This window comes from Oncorhynchus gorbuscha, linkage group LG14 (genome assembly GCF_021184085.1).
Source record: "Oncorhynchus gorbuscha isolate QuinsamMale2020 ecotype Even-year linkage group LG14, OgorEven_v1.0, whole genome shotgun sequence".
In the NCBI taxonomy this organism is placed as follows: domain Eukaryota; kingdom Metazoa; phylum Chordata; class Actinopteri; order Salmoniformes; family Salmonidae; genus Oncorhynchus; species Oncorhynchus gorbuscha.
The window spans coordinates 42,408,121-42,430,540 of NC_060186.1; the positions used below are offsets into that span (position 1 = coordinate 42,408,121).

General features: G+C 43.9%; 1 pseudogene; it reads left to right on the forward strand.

The window, feature by feature from the left end:
* LOC123995524 overlaps positions 1-18,217 on the forward strand; it is a 43,118-nt pseudogene extending 24,901 nt beyond the window's left edge.
* The last annotated feature ends 4,203 nt before the right edge of the window (positions 18,218-22,420 follow it).

Below are 22,420 nucleotides of genomic sequence, written 5' to 3' on the forward strand. Positions count from 1 at the left end.
AAATAGCATAAGAAAACACTTCAGCTTTTTCTTATTTATTTCTCGATTGGGAAACTATTGATAAAAATGTATCGTTATAAATGATACTTTAAAAACATTTAAGAACAACAGTTATTGTACAGTCGGACAGCAGCGGTAGAGTGGCATTTCTCAGGCGGTTCCTTCTCTCCCTCTATATCTCTCAGCTGGAGGAGGCGACAGCGGTGCTGGTTGACGAGCAGGAGGCGGCGGGGCGGCTGCGGAGGAGCCAGTCAGAGGCCCAGAAGCAGGCCCAGGCCCTGGAGTTCAACCTCAGGGAGCTGGTGGACAACTGCACCCAGCTGGAGAATGCCAAGATGGGCCTGGAGCAGCAGCTTATGGGTCTGCAGGCCGACCTGGAGGCCGAGAGGCAGGACCGCAGCCTAGGGACAGAGATTATACTGGACCTGCAGGGTGAGACTGGGGATGAGGTTACATCACTTTAAAGTAAAGTAAAGTAAAAGTGCAAACTCTTTACTGACTCTATTGTCCCCATGGGGAATTTTGTTTCAGTGTCATGTACACGTTTAAATAGAAAACAAATTGACAATACAACTTTCATAACAGTTACATACCAATAAAAAGAGACTAGCCTGCTGGCCTTACTGGGTCGATAGGAACATTAGCCTGAGCTATTTAGGTAGGATATCACACCTGGCACAAATGATTGTCTCGTTCTGTTTTTCCTGCTGAGGGGTGCCCTATACCTGCGCGCAGAGGGGAGTAGTTCAAGTCCGGGTACAGGGGGTGACTTGGGTCTAAAATTATTTTGTGAGCCTTGCGGTGGGCCCTGACCTTAAAGATCTCATCCAGGCCTGTCTGTTTGACTCCATGTACCTTGCTTGCTGTGGTGATGCTCCTTCTCAGCATATTTCTCTGGCTGACAGTGGCATTACCAAACCAACAAACAATACAACATGTTAAAATGCTCTCAATGAAAGGTATGTAAAAGATTGGCTCTTTTTGTAGATCAGGTCTGTACATTTACTCCACTGAAGCGTATTGTCCAAGAGGACACCCAGATATATGTATTCCTCTACAATTTATATGTTCTGACCTCTGATAGATGTTGCAGAGGTACAGTTGAAGTCGGAAGTTTACATACACTTAGGTTGTAGTCATTAAATCTCGTTTTTCAACAACTCCACAAATTTCTTGTTAAACAAACTGTAGTTTTGGCAAGTTGGTTAGGACATCTACTTTGTGCATGACACAAGTCATTTTTCCAACAATTGTTTACACATAGATTATTTCATTTATAATTCACTGTATCAAAATTCCAATGGGTCAGAACTTTACATACACTAAGTTGACTGTGCCTTTAAACAGCTTGGAAAATTCCAGAAAATGATGTCATGGCTTTAGAAGCGTCTGATAGGCGAATTGATATCCTTTGAGTCAATTCGAGGTGTACCTGTGGATGTATTTCAAGGCCTACTTTCTAACTCGGTGCCTCTTTGCTTGGCATCATGGGAAAATCAAAAGAAATCAGCTAAGATCTCAGAAAATAAATTGTCTGCTTCATCCTTGGGAGCAATTTTCAAATGCCTGAAGGTACCACGTTCATCTGTACAAACAATAATACGCAAGTATAAACACCATGGGACCATGTAGCCGCCATTCCGCTCAGGAAGGAGACACGCTCTGTCTCCTAGAGATGAAAGTACTTTGGTGCGAAAGGTGCAAATCTATCTAAGAACAACAGCAAAGGACCTTGTGAAGATGCTGGAGGAAACAGGTACAAAAGTATCTATATCCACAGTAAAACGAGTCCTATATCGACATAACCTGAAAGGCCGCTCAGCAAGAAAGAAGACACTGCTCCAAAACCGCCATAAAAATGCCAGACTATGGTTTGCAACTGCACATGGTGTCCTCTGGTCTGATGGAGAAAAAAATAGAACTGTTTGGTAATAATGACCATCATTATGTTTGGAGGAAAAGGGGGATGCTTGCAAGCCGAAGAACCCCATCCCAACCGTGAAGCACGGGGGTGGCAGCATCATGTTGTGGAGGTGCTTTGCTGCAGGAGGGACTGATGCACTTCACAAAATGGATGGCATAATGAGGAAGGGGAATTATGTGGATATATTGAAGCAACATCTCAAGACATCAGTCAGGAAGTTAAAGCTTGGTCGCAAATGGGTCTTCCAAATGGACATTGAACCCAAACATACTTCCAAAGTTGGGGCAAAATGGCTTAAGGACAACAAAGTCACGGTATTGAAATGGCCATCACAAAGCCCCGACCTCAATCCTATAGAAAATTGTGTGTGACTCAGTTACACCAGCTCTGTCAGGAGGAATGGGCCAAAATGTACAAACTTATTGTGGGAAGCTTGTGGAAAGCTACCCCTAAACAATTGACCCAAGTTAAACAATTTAAAGGCAACGTTACCAAATACTAATTGAGTGTATGTAAACGTCTGACCCACTGGGAATGTGATGAAAGAAATAAAAGCTTAAATAAATCATTCTCTCTATTTTTCTGACATTTTATATTCTTAAAATAAAGTGGTGATCTACCTGACCAAAGATAGGGAATTTTTATTAGGATTAAATGTCAGAAATTGTGAAAAACTGAGTTTAAATGTATTTGGCTAAGGTGTATGTAAACTTCCGACTTCAACTGTGGGTGTTGTATACTTCCTGAAGTATATGCACCTGCTCTTTAGTCTTGTTGGTATTGAAGACCAAGTGTGATTTGTCACACCACTCTACAAAGTCATTTAGGACCCGGCCATGGTGTTCCTTGTCATCATACAAGAGGATGATCAAGGCAGTGTCATCAGCGAACTTAATGAGGTGCCTGTCAGGATGGGAACTATTACAACTATTAGTGTACACGATATACAGGAGTGGGGATGAAGCACATCCCTGGTGAGAGCCTGTGTTGGTGGTGTGTATGTCTGACACGTGGGGGCCTATTTTGACTCACTGTGACCTCTGGCTCAGGAAGTCCGACAGCCGCAAAACCATAACCCCATCTCAGGAGAAGTCCCGAATGAGTCTCTGTGGCAGAATGTAAGGCTGGATTGTGTTGAAGGCAGAAGAAAAGTCAACAAACAAAATCCTGACATGGGATTTAGCTCACTCTAGATGTCTATAGAATCAAATTTATTTCAAATCAAATTGATTTAAATAGCCCTTCTTACATCAGCTGATATATCAAAGTACTGTACAGAAACCCAGCCTAAAACCCCAAACAGCAGGCAATGCAGGTGTAGAAGCACGGTGGCTAGGAACAACTCCCTAGAAAGGCCAAAACCTAGGACCATGTTGAGAAGAGTAAGAATGGCATCATCCACTCCTCTGCTTCGCTGTAAGACTAACTGAAACGGGTCAAGGAGCTTCTGGGTGGCGCTGAGAACATGACTTCTCACAAGTTTCTCAAGGCATTTCATTACTAAGGATGTCAAGGCGGCAGGGCGGTAGTCATTCAGTACAGAGGGATTTGATGCTTTAGGAATGGGTATAATTATTGAGTTTTTCCACAATACTGGTACGTGTTGCTGGTCGAGCGAAGATTGGAACATGTCTGTAAAAACACCAATTGTTCAGCACAGTGCTTTAACACATGTCCACTTATTTTGTCTGGGCCTGGGCTTTTGTGTGCGTTACATCCCCTGAACAACATCAAAACGTCAGCCTGTTTGACAACCCTCATGTCTCCCAAGGTCAGCACAGGGTTTTTCTCCTGTCTTTGTGGGGGGTGTTAGCCATGGATTTAATCCCTTGCCAGGCCACCCTTGAGTTTGCTTAGTAGAAGGTCCTCTGCACCCTTTGCTTACATGCCTCCTTGTCCACTGGTATCTTTCTTTTGATCTCACGTTGCACATCTCTTAAAGCATGTCTATCACCCTCAGCATAAACCGCCTTCTTCCTATTAAGTAGTGATTTTATATATTTTTTTGATACCCAAGGCTTATTGTTAGGGAGGATTTTACAGGTTTTAGTCGGCACAACTGACTCGACACAGAAGTTTACAACTCAAATACCTCCCACATAGGACAGTCAAAACACCCCTGGAGACAAGTGATACGGTTGTCGTTTCAGATTTGGACAGGTTGAACTGTGGGTTTAACTGTGGGCACTTTGGAACCATTCCGTTGGTTCCATTGTGACATGAGGGGCAGAGTTTTGCACTTTTGGAACCATTCCATTGGTTATATTACATTAAGCATGTTTAACCAAGCATAAATAGGACCCAGGTCTGCCTGGGAGCAAGTCACCCTTATAGATGGACTCTGTTTTGGAAAATTTGGTAACATCTTTGCGTTCATTCAGGGGAGGCCGCTACATGATTTCCGAAAGGACCATTTGAAACAGGCCTATGTCGGCCTTCCTCATCTGCGATTAGATTACAAGATCAGAAAAAAACTATGTGCCCCAGAATTGTTTTTCCGCCACACCATTCTGGGACCTGTGGTGCCACCTCTGCCTCACAGATACCTCAAAACGATACCAATCTCTGTCTCTCTCACTCCCTTTCTCCCTATTTCTGTACCTGTGTTTCTCCATGTCATTTTCTCTCTCGCTTTCTCCACCTTTACTCTTGTCCCTACTTCCCTCACTCTCTCTCTCTCGTTGTTCTTTATCTTCCCTCTCTCTCAGGGCATATCCAGGGTCTGGAGGCGGAGGTGAAGCATGTGAAGGGTTCTCTCTCCAATTCACAGATGGAGAAGAGGCAGCTACAGCATAGGCTCACTGACATGGAAAAGGTAAGAGGGCTGGGTCGTGAAACATTAGGCACCAAACGGAAGACAATTGACTGAAACAGCGAAGGCCTACCTGGACCTGTCCAATCGTAAACTTTTATTGTTTTCTGTTGCAAAATATGCCAAGATGGACACATCTCTGCACTTCACTGGGAAGACTTACTCTACATAACACTCAATATGTTCCTATCAAAGGGCAAGATACAGTGCATTCAGAAAGTTACTTTTTCCACATTTAGTTTTGTTACAAAGTGGGGTTAAAATGTTTTTAATTCATTTTTGGTGCGGAAATTATCTCAGGAACATCCAATGTCGTATTGGTAAGCAACTCCCGTGTATATTTGGCCTTGGGTTTTAGTTTATTGTCCTGCTGAAAGGTGAATTTGTCTCCCAGTGTCTGTCGGAAACCAGACTGATCTAGGTTTTCCTCTATGATTTTTCCTGTGCTTAGCTCTATTCCGTTTCTTTTTATCCTTAAAAAAAACCTCCCTAGTCCTTGTCGATGACAAGCATACACATAACATGATGCAGCCACCACCATGCTTGAAAACATGAAGAGTGGTACTCAGTGATGTTGTGTTGGATTTTCCCCAAACAACCCTTTGTATTCAGGACAAAAAGTTTATTTCTTTGCAGTATTACTTTAGTGCCTTATTACAAACAGAATGCATACTTTGGATTTTTTTAAATTCTGTACAGGCTTGCTTATTGTCACTCTGTCAATTAGGTTAGTATTGTGGAGTAACTGCAATGTTGTGGATCCATCCTCATTTTTCTCATATCAAAGCCATTAAACTTACTTTTTTTTAAATCACCATTGGCCTGAGTGGTTTCCTTCCCCTCCGGCAACTGTTAGGAAGGACGCCTGTACCTATGGACATTCCCTCGGGGACATTCTACCCCCCCCCCTCATTTATGATTGTTACAGTTGTAAATATGTATTTATTATTATTGGTATTATTGTCACTTCTATTTTTGACCTGCACTGTTGGAGTTTGGAGCTTAAGCATTTCACTGTACCCTGCAATTACATCTTCGACCCTGTGCATGTGACTAATAAAGTCATCTAGTCTAATCTCACTGGGTGCATTGATACACCATCCAAAGTGTAATTAATAACTTCACCATGCTCAAAGGGATATTAAATGTCTGTTTTTTTTTACCCATCTACCAATTGGTGCCCTTCTTTGCAAGGTATTGGAAAACCTCCCTGGTCTTTGTGGTTGAATCTGTGCTTGAAATTCACTGTTTGACTGAGGGACCTTACAGATAATTGTATGTGTGGGTGGGGTGCAGAGATGAAAATCATGTTAAACACTATTATTTCATAGAGTGTCAATACATCTTATAATGTGACTTGTTAAGCCAAATTTTACTCCCGAACTTATTTAGGCTTGTATAACAAAGGGGTTGAATAATTAGAGACTCAAGACATTTCAGTTTTTAAAATTCTTAAAACATAATTACACTTTCACATTGTGGGGGTATTGCAGGGTCCCCCAACTGGTAGCCCGTGGGACGAATTTGGTCCGCGGGTTGTTTTTTTTGGCACCCCAAGTTTTCTGAGCCAAATTTAAAAAATATGTAAGTGTTTTTGGGGGGGATTTTGATTGCTGGACATAAAAGACTGTAAAAAACTCCAGGAAATCAGCTCCAAGTGATTTAAAGAAATCTGTTCCCAGGCATTACCACGCATAATAGAGAGACACGTGATTGTATACAAATGTGCGCAAGGTTTGAAATGATTATGTTTTAGTCAAACATTCTATCTGTTTGGGCTTCTTGCGGTCAATTTGCAGTCAACAAATGATTTGTAATTATGTTCCGGCCCCCCTACCATCTGCTCCAGAAAAATATTGACCCACGGCTGAATCTAGTTGATGATCCCTGGGGTATTGGGTGTAGATCAGTGACACAATTTAATATTTAAAAAATTCAAGCTGTAACACAACAAAATGTGGAAAAGTCAAGGGATGTGAATACTTTCTGAAGGCACTGTAGATCTTCTATTGATATATTAGATCTAATTATCTCAAGTCCTCTTAGATCTCTCACAGTGGCAATCAATTTGGTATTGGGCAGCTGTCCCCTCTTTATCCTGAGACACACATACACAGCTGACCTTTGACCTCTGGTTGGGTCCATTAGGAGAAGAGCAACCAGGAGATTGACCTGGCGTTCAAGCTCAAGTCACTGCAGCAGAGCTTTGACGCGGAGCGGGCAGAGCACAAGGTCACCAAGACACGCCTGGCTGACAAGAACCAGATCTACGAGTCCATCGAAGAAGCCAAGTCTGAGGCCCTGAAAGGTGAGGGGGGAGAAAGGGTAGAGTTGTTTGGGAATTGATAGATTAGTGAAATGGAGCATAAGAGAAACATATATGTTACAACAAGAAGCAGGGGGAAAATGTGCCTCACCTAGTGAGTATGTGTCACTGCCAATAATGACAATCTGGATAAACGTGTTGGCTCAAACAGGACTTTTCAAACCTCTCCTCTGGGACCCCCAGCTGTTCCATCTATCCTAGCACTTCTGAATCAACTTGTCAACTAATCACCAAGTCCTTGAATAGGTGAATAAGATCAGCTAGTTCAGGTCTGCAACAGAATTGGGAAACATCTGGCGTCCATATTATACAATTGTCTATTATTATCATAACATTGTCTACTTCTTACGTTTGTGAGGGATGGAGCGGACGCTGCAGGAGGAGCGGAGCCACAAGCTGCAGTTGGAGTCCAGGCTGCTGCACCTGGAGAAGGAGCACTCCATGCTGGACGGTGACTACAAGCAGGCTGAGCACAAGCTGGACGAGCTGCGCACGCACAAGGACAAACTCGCTGAGGAGGTGTGTGTGTGGGGGGGTTCAGGGTTGTATGTATGTGTGTGTGTGTGTGTGTGTGTGTGTGTGTGTGGGGAGGGGGACAAGTCTCTGATTGTCTCTACATTCATTATTTGTGTGAGAGAGTGTGTCTTTATTTGTGTGTTTCGGGAAGATTTCTCTCTGTCTGTTCTATTAGCTGCAAGAACAGGTCTTGGTGCTGTCTTTACCCAAAACTAACCTCATCATCTCTCACTCTCTCACACTCATTCACTCTCACACTGTCTCATTTCTCCTCACTCAAGGTGAAGAACCTGAGCCTGTGTATGGAGCAGGAGGAGAAAAAGCGCATGATGAGCCAGAACGACCTGAATGTCCAGACCCAGCAGGTGACTGCTCTGTGCTCCTCGGAGAAGCAGCTGAAGCAGGAACTTAACCATCTGCTAGATATGAAGCACAGCCTGGAGAAACAGAACCAGGAGCTACGCAGGTAGAGGGGATAACGCGAGCACACACACATACTTTATAAACACATATGCACAGTCGAGCTGGCTTTGGAAAGGATTCAGATCCCTTGACTTTTTCCACCTTTTGTTAGGTTACAGCCTTAGTCAAACGTTTATTAAATTGTTTTGTTCTTCATCAATCTACACACAATAACTTATTTACATAATGTTCAGACCCTTTGCTATGAGACTTGACATTGAGCATAGGTGATCATCCTTGAGATGTTTCTACAACTTGAGTGGAGTCCACCTGTGGTAAATTCAATGGATTGGACATGATTTGGAAAGGCACCCACCGGTCTATATAAGATCCCACAGTTGATAGTGCATGTCAGAGGAAAAACCAAGCCATTAAGTTGAAGGAATTTTCCGTAGAGCTCCAAGACAGGATTGACAGGAGGCACAGATCTGTGGAAGGTTACCAAACATTTCTGCAGCATTGAACGTCCCAAAAACAACACAGTGGCCTCCATAATTCTTAAATAGAAGAAGTTTGGAACCACCAAGACAGGGAGGTGACAAAGAACTCGATGGTCACTCTGACAGAGCTCTAGAGTTCCACTGTGGAGATGGGAGAACCTTCCAGAAGGACAACCATACTCTGCAGCACCCTACCAATCAGGCCTTTATGGTAGAGTTGCTAGACAGAAGCCACTCCTCAGTAAAAGGCACATGACAGCCCGCTTGGAGTTTGCCAAAAGGCACCTAAAGACTCTGACCATGAGAAACAAGATTCTCTGGTCTGATGTAACCAAGATTGAACTCTTCGGCCTGAATGCCAAGCATCACGTCTGGAGGAAACCTGGTGGCCTCCCAACGGTGAAGCATGATGGTGGCAGCATCATGCTGTGGGGTGTTTTTTAGCGGCAGGGACTGGGAGACTAGTCAGGATTTAGGCAAAGATGAACGGAGCAAAGTACGGAGAGATCCTTAATGAAAACCTGCTCCAGAGTGCTCAGGACCTCAAACTGGGGCGAAGGTTCACCTTCCATCAGGACAACAACCCTAAGCACACATGCAAGACAAAGCAGGAGTGGCTTCAGGACAAGTCTCTGAATGTCTTTGAGTGGCCCAGCCAGAGCCCGGACTTGAACTTGATCGAACATCTCTGGAGAAAACTGAAAATAGCTGTGCAGCAACACTCCCCATCCAACCTGACAGAGCTTGAGAGGATCTGCAGAGAAGAATAGGAGAAACTCCCCAAATACAGGTGTGCCAAGCTTGTAGTGTCATACCCAATAAAACTTGAGGCTGTAATTTCTGCAAAAGGTGCTTCAACAAAGTATTGAGTAAAGTGTTTGAATAATTATGTAAATGTCATATCTCCTTTTTTTTCAAATAAATTTGCAAACAATTACAAAAAATGGTTTTTGCTTTGTCATTATGGGCTATTGTGTGTAGGTTGCTGAGGAGTTGTATATATTTAATCCATTTTAGAATAAGGCTGTAACGTAACTAAATGTGGGAAAAGTCCAGGAGTCTGAATACTTTCCAAAGGCACTGTATGTGTGTGTGAGAGAGAGGTTGTGATGGCCAATCGATGTTACTCATCATTAGGTATCATTTCTGCCTTCCCCAGGCACTACATGTTGGGAGTTGTGTGTTGTTTGTTTTAGATTGATTTGACATGGCAGTGATTGACAGTCCTTTTCCCCAATCACAGGGAGAGACAGGAGACTGACGGACAGCTGAAGGAGATGAAGGACCAGCTGGAAGCTGAACAGTATTTCACGGTACTGTTGACTTCTAGTCACTCTCCCAATGTGTGGAAAGATTTTCCCCAAAATCCCAGGTTTACCAGAAATCCTGGTTAGAATACTGCTGGGAATTTTTGTAAAGTTACCAGAGTTTTTGCAACCCTAAGAAAGACTATATTTAGAGTGTTTGCTATGTCCCAAATGGCACCCTATCCCTATTGACCCTGGTCAAAAGTAATGCACTACATAGGGAATAGCGTGCCATTTGGGACATATATGTGGCAAAAAAGTATTTCGTCAGCCACCAATTGTGCAAGTTCTACCACTTAAAAAGATGAGAGAGGCCTGTAATTTTCATCATAGATACACTTCAACTCTGACAGACAAAATGAGAAAATAAATCCAGAAAATCACATTGTAGGATTTATTTATAAATGTATTTGCAAATTATGGTGGAAAATAAGTATCTCAATACTTTGTTATATAGCCTTTGTTGGCAATGACAGAGGTCAAACGTTTTCTGTAAGTTTTCACAAGGTTTTCACACACTGTTGCTGGTATTTTGGCCCATTCCTCCATGCAGATCTCCTCTAGAGCAGTGATCTTTTGTGGCTGTTGCTGGGTAACACAAACACAAACTCCCTCCAAAGATTTTTTATGGGGTTGAGATCTGGAGACTGGCTAGGCCACTCCAGGACCTTGAAATGTTACGAAGCCACTCTTTCGTTGCCCGAGCGTTGTGTTTGGGATCATTGTTATGCTGAAAGACCCAGCCACGTTTCATTTTCAACGCCCTTGCTGATGGAAGGAGGTTTTCACTCAAAATCTCATGATACATGGCCCCATTCATTCTTTCCTTTACACGGATCAGTCGTCCTGGTCCCTTTGCAGAAAAACAGCACCAAAGCATGATGTTTCCACCCCCATGCTTCACAGTAGGTATGGTGTTCTTTGGATGCAACTCAGCATTCTTTGTCCTCCAAACAAGACGAGTTGAGTTTTTACCAACAAGTTATATTTTGGTTTCATCTAATCATAGGACATTCTCCCAATCTTCTTCTGGATCATCCAAATGCTCTCTAGCAAACTTCAGACGGGCCTGGACATGTACTGGCTTAAGCAGGGGGACACGTCTGGTACTGCAGGATTTGAGTCCCTGGCGGCGTAGTGTGTTACTTATGGTAGGCTTTGTTACTTTGGTCCCAGCTCTCTGCAGGTCATTCACTAGGCCCCACGTGTGGTTCTGGGATTTTTGCTCACCGTTCTTGTGATCATTTTGACCCCATGGGGTGAGATCTTGCGTGGAGCCCCAGACCGAGGGAGATTATCAGTGGTCTTGTATGTCTTCCATTTCCTAACAATTGCTCCCACAGTTGATTTGTTAAACCAAGCTGCTTACCTATTGCAGATTCAGTCTTCCCAGCCTGGTGCAGGTCTACAATTTTGTTTCTAGTGTACTTTGACAGCTCTTTGGTCTTGGCCATAGTGGAGTTTGGAGTGTGACTGTTTGAGGTTATGGACAGGTGTATTTTATACTGATAACAATTTCAAACAGGTGCCATTAATACAGGTAACGAGTGGAGGACAGAGGAGCCTCTTAAAGAGGAAGTTACAGGCCTGTGAGAGCCAGAAATCTTGCTTGTTTGTAGGTGACCAAATACTTATTTTCCACCATAATTTGCAAATAAATTCATTAAAAATCCTACAATTTGATTTTCTGGATTTTTTTCTCATTTTGTCTGTCATAGTTGAAGTGTACCTATGATGAAAATTACAGGCCTCTCTCATCTTTTTAAGTGGGAGGACTTGCACAATTGGTGGCTGACTAAAACTTTTTTGCCCCACTGTATGATAGTCGGTGTGTGTTGACGTGGATGTCCTCTGTGCCAGACCCTGTACAAGACCCAGATCCGGGAGCTGAAGGAGGAGTGTGATGAGAGGAACAAGCTGTATAAGGACATTCTGCAGAGACTGGAGGAGTACCAGGAGGAAAGGTACCTGAAACTCAATTATATCTTTGTTCACACCACTGAGCCCAGCTGTACTGCACTGGCATGGTTACACATCCATTGTAGTTGCTGAACCCATTCTGGAAAGAAGCACTTCTAACAAGCTCTTGGAGATTAGTGGCATTAGCACAAAGTTAATCTCTCATGGACAGACTACGTAAACATACATGGTACCACTTGTGTTTAAGTAGTCTGTCCACAGGTGATTAGCTGTAGCCTCATGTAATAATGTGTTTCATCCTTATCATGGCGAAATGATAGCCTGACAATAATGCAGGTAATGTGATCAGAGCGTAACCTAACCTCTTGTGATGCCTAGTCTACAGGTGATGTGCCATCAATCACCATATCACAAACACAATGATCTTCGAGAATCTGACCAAATTACACAAGATGTTTGATTATTAGCACACACTGTAAAGTCACACAGACAGACTTTAAGCTCTGAACTCCTGTTACAGCCAGCCCAGAGATCTCATTTAATCTCAATATCAAATAATTTCTGGGTAATAATTAAGGGGCAGCAGCGTAGCCTAGTGGTTAGAGCGTTGGACTAGTAACCGAAAGGGTGCAAGATCAAAGCCCCACTCTGTCATTCTGCCCCTGAACAAGGCAGTTAACCCACTGTTCCTAGGCTGTCATTGAAAATAAGAAGTTGTTCTTAAAACTGATATGCCTAGTTAAATAAAGGTGTGTGTGTATATATATATATATATATTTTTTTTTACGTACCTTACTGTCATTGTTTTCAATTAAAATGGTGGGTGGGGGGGGACTGAAAACTAGCTGTTATTGGCAGAGAACTCTCTTATTCGTCTATTAACTAATTAATTAATTAAATATAGTGTAGACACTGTTTAGAAATATAGTGTAGACTATAGTGTAGACATTGTTATTGTTGTAAATTACTATTGTAGCTGGAAACAGCAGATTTTTTTTATTTATGGAATATCTACATAGGCCCATTATCAGCAACCATCACTCCTGTCTTCCAATGGCATGTTGTGTTTGCAATTATGTTAGCACAGCTGAAAACTGTTGTACTGAAATAAAATATGCAATTAAACTGGACTTCTTTCGACTAGTTGAGTGTCTGGAGCATCAGCATTTGTGGGTTTGGTTACAGGCTCAAAATGGCCAGAAACAAAGACACTTTCTTCTGAAACTCGTCAGTCTATTCTTGTTCTGAGAAATTAAGGCTATTCCATGCAAGAAATTGCCAAGGAACTGTTCTTCACAGAACAGCACAAACTGGCCCTAACCAGAATAGAAAGAGGAGAAGAAAATTAAATAAAGAATTTAAAAATATATATTAAAAAATCAGCCATTTCCAGCTACAATAGTCATTTACAACATTTACAGTGTCTACACTGTATTTCTGATCAATTTTATGTTATTTTAATGGACAAAAAAATGGCTTTCTTTTCAAAAACAAGGACATTTCTAAGTGACAGCAAACTTTTGACCTGTAGTGTACTAAGGCCTAACCTTCTCCTAGGCCAGCCTTCTCCTATTACAACGTTTGGCAATGCAAGATTAATGTATTCCTAGGTCAAGTGACCGTCGCGACATACAGTACAGGACACTGATGTCATTAGCTTAATTTTCCCATATATACTGCACAGATTGCACCAAAGCAGGATTTTCCTGGTATTCCGGGATTTCCTTTTTGGCCTTCCAGCGACTGCTCTGACATAAACGACTGGACTAGATTCAGTCATTTTCCCATACAGTAGTGTCAGTATTTTTCTAAATCCCCACATTCTCTGGTATTCCGGGTCTTCCTTCCCACAGGGATTCCCTGGCAGCACAGCTGGGGGCGAGCCTAACCAAGGTGGACTCTGAACAGCTGGCGCGCTCCATCGCCGAGGACCAGTACTCCGATCTGGAGAAGGAGAAGATCATGAAGGAGCTGGAGATCAAGGACATGATGGTCCGACACAGGCAGGAGCTAGGGGACAAGGAGGCCACCATCGGCTCGGTGAGGGGGGATGGGTTGGAGCGAGAGACAGAGAGGGGAGGAAGAGAGAGGGAGAGAGACTGAGGCTTGAGTTTAGTCAGTCAAATAAGAATGTTGTCAAAGAGAGGGTGTCACTGAATACTTTTGAGACCTGTACTTGGTGTCTGTAATGCTCACCTATCATCTGTGGCCCCCTACAGTTGGAGGAGTCCAACCGCACCCTGACCGTGGACGTGGCCAACCTGGCCAATGAGAAAGAGGAGCTCAATAACCAACTGAAGGAGATGCAGCAACGTGAGTATCCCCCCCCCCCCCCACTCGTCCTTCCTACTTTGAGCCCAGGTCCACAGTGTCCAGAATGTTCCAGAAATGTTGTGGGAATGCTTGTTCTTGGTTTGGTGATGGAGGAGTCCATGTGCTCTCAAGGTCCTCACAGTATCCAGAATGTTACCGGATATGGTGATGGGAAAGTTTGTCCAGAATGTTCCAGGGATGTTATCAGAAGGTTTGGTATTGGTTTTGTTCACAGAGCTCCAGAAGGCCAGGGAGGAGGAGAGACAAATGAACAGTGTGAAGATGTCCTTCGAGAAGAATCTGCAGACGGAGAGAACACTTAAGATACAGGTGAGGGACTGTTTGGATGTGTATCACATATGAGCTATCTGGCTAGAAAGCACTGGTTAGCTACAAATAGTGTCGCTGTAAAAGTTGTGTCGCCCTTTGCCAACCAAGACCACGTTATTGGTATGGGTAATGGTTAGCATAACACGTTAGCTCCTGGAGTACAAAGTATCGGGGGTTCATGTTCCTGAGTTCAGCAGAACAGATACAAAACTCAAATGTTACACATTATGCAATATATAGAGTCAGTTTCCTAGAATCTCCGTCAAAAGCGCCTTTTGTTCCAGGACTTGCCTGAATCGTGTGTCCGGGAAACCAGCCCAGAAAGTATTTTTCATTGAGAATATACACTGAGTGTACAAAACACTGCTCTTTCCATGAATCCAGGTGAAAGCTATGATCCCTAATTGATGTAGATGAACGGGAGGAGGCAGGTTTAAGAAGGATTTTTAAGACAATTGAGACATGGATTGTGTGTGTGCCATTCAGACGGTGATGGGCAAGACAAAAGACTTAAGTGCCTTTGAACGGATTATGGTAGAAGGTGCCAGGTGTACCGGTTTGAGTGTGTCAGGAACTGCAACGCTGCTGGGTGTATCACGCTCTAATGTTTTCCCGTGTATCAAGAACTGTCCACCACCCAAATAACTTCCAGACAACTTGACACAACTGTGGGACGTATTGTGTGGGACGCATCCCTGTGGAACAATTTTGACACCTTGTGGAGTCCGTGTCCCAACAAATTGAGGCTGTTCTAAGTGCAAATATTAGGAAGGTGTTCCTAATGTTTTGTACACTCTGTGTATATTGCGGTGTGCTGTCCATTCCATCCCCATAACATATCGTGTATATGTATGGCTGTATCCACCAGGCGGTCAACAAGCTGTCTGAAATCATGAACCGGAGGGAGACGATGCGTGCGGGTCACCGCCACGATGACACCCTGGACATGCGCAGGAAGGAGAAGGAGAACAGGAAGCTACAGCTGGAGCTGAGATCAGAAAAGGAGAAACTCAACAGCACCATCATAAAGTACCAAAGAGAGATAAACGATATGCAGGCGGTCAGTCTATAACATAACCACAACCTTACACTAACCATCACGCAACCACTTAAACAAGTAGTCAGTCCAACCAAAGCAAAACCACAACCTTAAACTAACCATCACACAACCACAACCTTGTACTAGGTTGGGCTCCCGAGTGGCGCAGTGGTTAGATTAGATGGTTAGATTCCAGGCTGTATCACAACCGGCCGTGATTGAGAGTCCCATAGGGCGGCGCACAATCGGCCCAGCGTCGTAAGGGTTTGGCCGGGGTAGGCCATCATTGTAGATAAAAATTGTTCTTAACTGACTTGCCTAGTTAAATAAAGGTTAAATAAATAAAATACTAACCATCACACAACCACTCGTTGCTGTGAACCACTCGTTACTATGAGAGCATTTCATTTTCTTATTACTAGGCAGTGCTGTGGGAACAAAGTGAGGCCAGTTGGCTGGAATGGCCTCCCAAAGTCACATCGATATAAAGACACCAGTAAATACTACCTACTTGATGCTTCAGCTAAAAGTGTGTGCATGTGTGTTTCCATCAGTGGAGGCTGCTGAGGGGAGGGCCGACTCGTGGTAATGGAATGGCATCAAACACATGGAAACCACTTATCCACTTATTCCGCTCCAGCCGTTACCGTGAGCCTGTCCTCCCCATTTAAGGTGCCAGCAACCTCCTCTGATTTCCATCTGTACTGTAGGTGTTATCAGACGAGAGCCAGGTGCGCATGGAGCTACAGATGGCCTTGGACAGTAAGGACAGTGACATTGAGCAGCTGCGCTGTCAGCTGCCCTCTCTTAGCATCCACTCTATGGACTCCACCAGCATCAGCAGCAGTAACGACATGGACGACAGCGGTTACCCAGGTAAGACCGGCCTCTCACCCCTTACTTTACCACTGGCCACTTAACTCTTCAAATGGAAACCCTTAATAGGCAGGTGTTACCTTCATGTACTCAAATGTTCAGTGTTTTAACTTGAGCTTTAAATCATTCATATTTAACATTCAAGTCAAAGCACTGAACACTCCTCTCTATCCTTCCCTATCTCTCTGTCGCAACACAGTTTTCCTTTATTTTCCCACCTGTCACTCCCTTATTGACTTTCCAACCCCTTCTTTCACTATGCCTAAACATCTGCCTTGAATACACCTTTAATTCCTTATTCCTTTCTTTCCCTTCGATATCAACTCCCACGCTCCCTCTCTCTGTCTGTTGTGATGGTGTAGTGTTCATCGGTCACTCCCAGACCTCTGAATATATGCCTTCCACTACCAGCGCAGGCAGAAATCTGTCAGCATTGCCACCCAGCCCTCCTTTAGAGTGGCTCACCTTCTCTTTGGCTCCGACTCTGAGAATGAGGAGTAGGAGGAAGAGAAAGAGGATGACGTAAATGACGGGCGGTTAGAACATGGCCGCAGACCGTCACCTATGAGCAGCCGTCCCCAGAGCCTGACCGCAGCGGTGCAGGCGACCCCTCATGGTCTACAAAATACGTTCCCTCTCTATCCCGCCTCAGCAGTTTGTCAGTCTGTAACACTCCCGGCAGTGACTCTGCAGTGCAACTACAGTAATAGTGGTTGGTGTTTCACAGCTGAGTGCGGAAAGTCGCAGCCTAACTTTGTGTGGCCCCGGTTAACCTTGAGTTGAGTCAACTCAAACTATGTGGACTTTCAAAAAGTTTTCCCGATTTGGAATAGCTCCAGTGTAGGGATCCTGAGCTGCATCTAAAATGGCCCCCTATTCCTTATATAGTGCACTACTTTAACCAGAAATGGTACCATTTTGGATAAGAAATAGGGTGCCATTTTTCTTTCAAGCACCATTAGTAGATTAATTTAGCGAAATAAAAACCTTTGTTGGGAAGGCATGTAAATAACGTATAGAGACAATAATTAGCTACAGAGCATTACATGATGCACGCAACACGTTTCGACAACAATGGTTTAACTGGTTGAAACAATGAAGTGGGCTGTGTGGATTGGCTCCTGACCTCAGCTCTCTGTAGTATTTAACAGAGCTGTCATGAAGCTCCTATGAAGCAATATTAATGTACTTCCTGTTTCCTGTATGCAAAACAGATACCAGGCTGCTGGAGGGCTGGCTATCACTTCCTGTGAAGAACACCAAGAGATTTGGATGGGATAGAAGGGTATGGTGCCCCTTCTGCCTCTCTGACTATTCCGTACCTGATTATTGGTCTTTATTGATTATTCCACTGACACGTGATTCCAACTGTGTGATTTTGTCTTTTTCCCTGCTCTCTCTCTTTCTCTCTCTCTCAGTACGTGGTGGTAAGCAGTAAGAAGATCTTGTTCTACAATAGTGATATGGAACGAGAGCAGTCCAACCCCTACATGATCCTAGACATTGAGTGAGTCACAAAGCTTGTTTGTCCTCATTTGACTTTTTTTTCCTCACTGCTTCTATTGAGATGCCTATCATTGTTCCATTCTTTCCTCCATGCAGTAAGCTGTTCCACGTCCGACCAGTCACTCAAACAGACGTGTACCGTGCGGACACCAAAGAAATCCCCAGGATATTCCAGGTGACAACTCACATTGACATCAATCTCTTGTCTTCACGACTTTCAACCGAATCCTCATTTACAGAAACGTAACATATCATCTGCTCCTTATTCCTCTTCCATCTCTCGACCTCACAGATCCTTTACCAATGAGGGCGAGAGCAAGCGGGAGCAGGAGTTTGCGGTGGAGCCGCCGGCGCTGGCGGGCGAGCGCTCATCCTACGTTAAGCACAAGGGTCACGAGTTTATCCCCACTCTCTACCACCTGCCGTCGAGCTGTGAGGCATGCACGCGGCCCCTGTGGAACGTGTTCAAGCCGCCGCCCGCGCTGGAGTGCCGCCGCTGCCACACCAAGTGCCACAAGGACCACTTAGACCTGAATGAGGAGGCCATTGCCCCCTGCAGGGGTCAGTAAGAGGGGAATGGTCACAATATTTAACCCTCCCTTGCCTCCCACATTCCATAAAACTCTATAAACCCAGTAGAGTTCTAAAACCCAGAGGGCTCACTTGCCACAAAATGTGCCACTTTCCCGTCTAGGTTTTATATTTCTGTGGGTGAATGCCACTGGGTTCATAGGGTTTTATGGGCATGTGGGCAAGCGAGGGTTAAATAGTTTTCGAACAATGGGAATTACTGTTTAGAATGTTATTATCCCCTTGAACATTGTTACTTTAGCGACTGTATTATTAGGACAGTGAAGTTAAAGCACATTTTGGTAGGCATACATATTAGTCAGTTTTCTTTAAATTAATTGTTTTCCTGTATTAGTGTATTCACTAACTTCAAACCTCCTCCCTTAGTGAACTACGACATATCCACGGCCAAAGAGCTACTCCTATTGGCCGGCTCTCAGGAGGAGCAGCAGCGATGGGTCAGCCGGCTAATCAGACGCATCCCGAGGAAACACCCTGGACCCGCCTCTGTGGCCCAAGCCCCCGAGCCACCCTCCCACTCCTCCCCCCGACTCTCCCCTGGCGCCTCCCCCCGCAACTCTCCAAGCCTGTCCCCCCACCGCGGAGCCATCAAGGTCCAGCCCAGTCGCCAACAGACTCAGCCTGCAGGGAAGCCCAGGTAAGACTATTGATGGGTAAAGAGGATGGCTTTCAGACCTGGGTTCAAATTGTTTTGGAAATCTTTCAAATACTTTCAGCATTTGCTTGAGCCTGCCTGGAATGCCAGATCGGCGGTGTTTGCGCTTTTGGGGCTATGAACATACAAGTGTCTTACATCATTCTTTAGCTTAGAACCTTGGTGATCGAACCGCTTTGTTTGATTCACAATAGGCTTTACAGCGAAAGCATAGCATTTGATTGTCTGAGGACAGTGCCCCGCATACACCACCATTAAAAACATTTTTCAAACCAGCAGAGGCGTCACAAAAATCAGAAATAGCGCTAAAATAAATCACTTACCTTTAAAGATCTTCCTCTGTTTGCAATCCCAAGGGTCCCATCTACACAACAAATGGTTGTTTTGTTCGATGAAGTCCTTCTTTATATTCCCAAAAAAGTGAGTTTTGTTGGTGCGTTTGATTCAGTAATCCACCCATTCCACTCGTTCAACATGCAGACAAAGGAATCGCAAAAGTTATCGGTAAACTTCGTCCAAACAAGTCAACCAACGTTTCTAATCAATCCTCAGGTACCCTAATATGTAATAAACGATAAAATTGAAGACTGAATGTAATATGTTCAATACCAGAGATAAATAACAAAGTGCGCGCCCTCATTCATGCGCTCCACAAGACTAGAGTCCTAATGAGGGACACCTTGAAAAACTACAACTACAACAACTTCAAAAAACAAGTCTGGAACCTTTTCTAAAGACTGTTGACATCCAGTGGAATGCATAGGTACTGCAATCTGGGCGCTTTTTGGTTGGAAATCCAATATGCCAACATAGGAATGGCCTGGGAGCTCAAACACATTTTCCGGGATGGATTTTCCTCAGGTGTTTGCCTGCCATTTCAGTTCTGTTATACTCACATACATTATTTTAACAGTTGTAGAAACTTCAGAGTGTTTTCTATCCAATGCATATCCTAGCTTCTGGGCCTGAGTAACAGGCAGTTTACTTTGGGCACGTCAGTAATCCAAACTTCCAAATACCTCCAATAGCCTTAAGAAGTTAAGGTTTCCCATCTCTAGAACTAAGTGGCCTAGCCCGAACCATGAAACACAGCCCCAGACCATTATTCCTCCTCTACCAAACTTTACAGTTGGCACTATGCATTGGGGCAGGTAGCGTTCTCCTGGCATCCGCCAAATCCAGATTCGTCCTTCGGACTGCCAGATGGTGAAGTGTGATTCATCACTCCAGAGAACGCATTTCTACTGCTCCAGAGTCCATTGGTGGCAAGCTTTACACCACTCCAGCTGATGCTTGGCATTGCTCATGGTGATCTTAGTCTTGTGTGCGGCTGCTCGGCCATGGAAACCCATTTCATGAAGCTCCTGACGAACAGTTCTTATGCTGACATTGCTTCCAGAGACAGTTTGGAACGCGTAGTGAGTGTTGCATCTGTGGACAGATTATTTTCACAGGCTACGCGCTTGAGCACTCAGCGGTCCCATGCTGTGAGCTTGTGTGGCCTACTACTTCATGGCTGAGCCGCTGTTGCTTCCAGACGTTTCCACTTCACAATAACAGCACTTACAGTTGACCGGGGCCACTCTAAAAGGGCAGAAATGTATTGACTTGGCCAATGCTTTGATACGGTAGACCATTCCATTCTTATGGGCTGTCTAAGGAGTATTGTTGTCTCTGAGGGGCGTTGGCCTGGTTTGCTAACTACCTCTCTCAAAGAGTGCAGTGTATAAAGTCAGAACATCTTCTGTCTCAGCCACTGCCTGTCACCAAGGGAGTACCCACGCTCCTCTCAATTTACCTCAACAGCATAGCTCAAGCAGTAGGAAGCTCTCTCTCATCCATTTATATGCATATGATACAGTCTTATACTCAGTTGGCCCCTCCTCAGATTTTGTGTTAAACGCTCTCCAACAAATATTTCTTATTAACCAGCAAGCTATCTCTGCCCTTAACCGTGTTCTGGACACCTCCAAAACAAAGATCATGTGGTTTGGTAAGAAGAATGCCCCTCTCCCGACTGCTGTGATTACTACCTCTGAGGGTTTAGAGCTTGAGGTAGTCACCCCATACAAGTACTTGGGAGTATGGACCTTCCTTCTGTCAGCACATATCAAAGCTGCAGGCCAAAGTGAAATCTAGACTTGGTTTCCTCTATTGTAATCACTCCTCTTTCACCCCTGCTGCCAAACTAACCCTGATTCAGATGACCATCCTACCCATGCGAGATTACGGAGACAAATTTATAGATTGGCAGGCAAGGGTGCTCTCCAGCGGCTAGAAGTTCTTTACCATTAGGCCATCAGATTTGCCACAAATGCTCCTTTATAGGACACATCACTGCACTCTATACTCCTCTGGAAACTGGTCATCTCTATATACCCGTCGCAATGCTTATTTGTAAAACATTCAAGGCCTCACTCCCCATTATCTGACATAACTACTGCAGCCCTCCTCCTCCACATACAACACCCATTCTGCCAGTCACATTCTGTTAATGGACCCCAAAGCACACACATCCCTGGGTTGCTCCTCTTTTCAGTTCGCTGCAGCTAGCGACTAGAACAAGCTGCAAAAAACACTCAACCTGGACAGTGGTATCTCCATCTCTTCATTCAAAGACTCAATCATGGACAATCTTACTGACAGTTGTGGCTGCTTCGCATTATATATTGTTGTCTCTACCTTCTTGCCTTTTGTGCTGTTGTCTGTGCCTATTAATGTTTGTACCATGTTTTGTGCTTCTACCATGTTGTGTTGCAACAATGTTGCTGTCATGTTGTGTTGCTGCCATGCTATGTTGTTGTCTTAGGTCTCTCTTTATGTAGTATCTCTCGTCGTAGATGTGTGTTTTTTTGTCAGATATATATATATATACCTGTATATATGGTGTGCCTAGAGTGTCAAGAGTATTTGATACATTTTCATTACTATTTGAACCCTTGATTTGCTAGGTTTGTGTTCAATAATCCACAAAACGTTTTGCAGCGCGAAGCAAAAACCAGTGTTCTTTTTGGATATGGTCAGGTTGTACCTTCCCATTTTAAAATGTTTTCTTCCTACTGAACATGGCCCTGGTTAAAAAAACAAGATGGATATACAGCTAATGTATTCATAAATCAGATGTGTGTTACTGATATTGGATTTGCTTTTCATTGCAAATATAATATCTGTCCGTTTGGTCAACACAGCATACTCTTATTTACTTACTTACTGACTTTATTGTCCCTTGGGGAAATTTTGTTGCAGTGTCATGTACACATTTAAATTGGCGTTTAAATACAAAACAAAATTGACAATACAACTTTCATAACAGTTACATAGCAATAAAAAAATAATAATAGTAAGAAATAAAACATTAAATTAAAAAGAGGAAAAGACTAGCCTGCTGGCCTTACGGACTCAA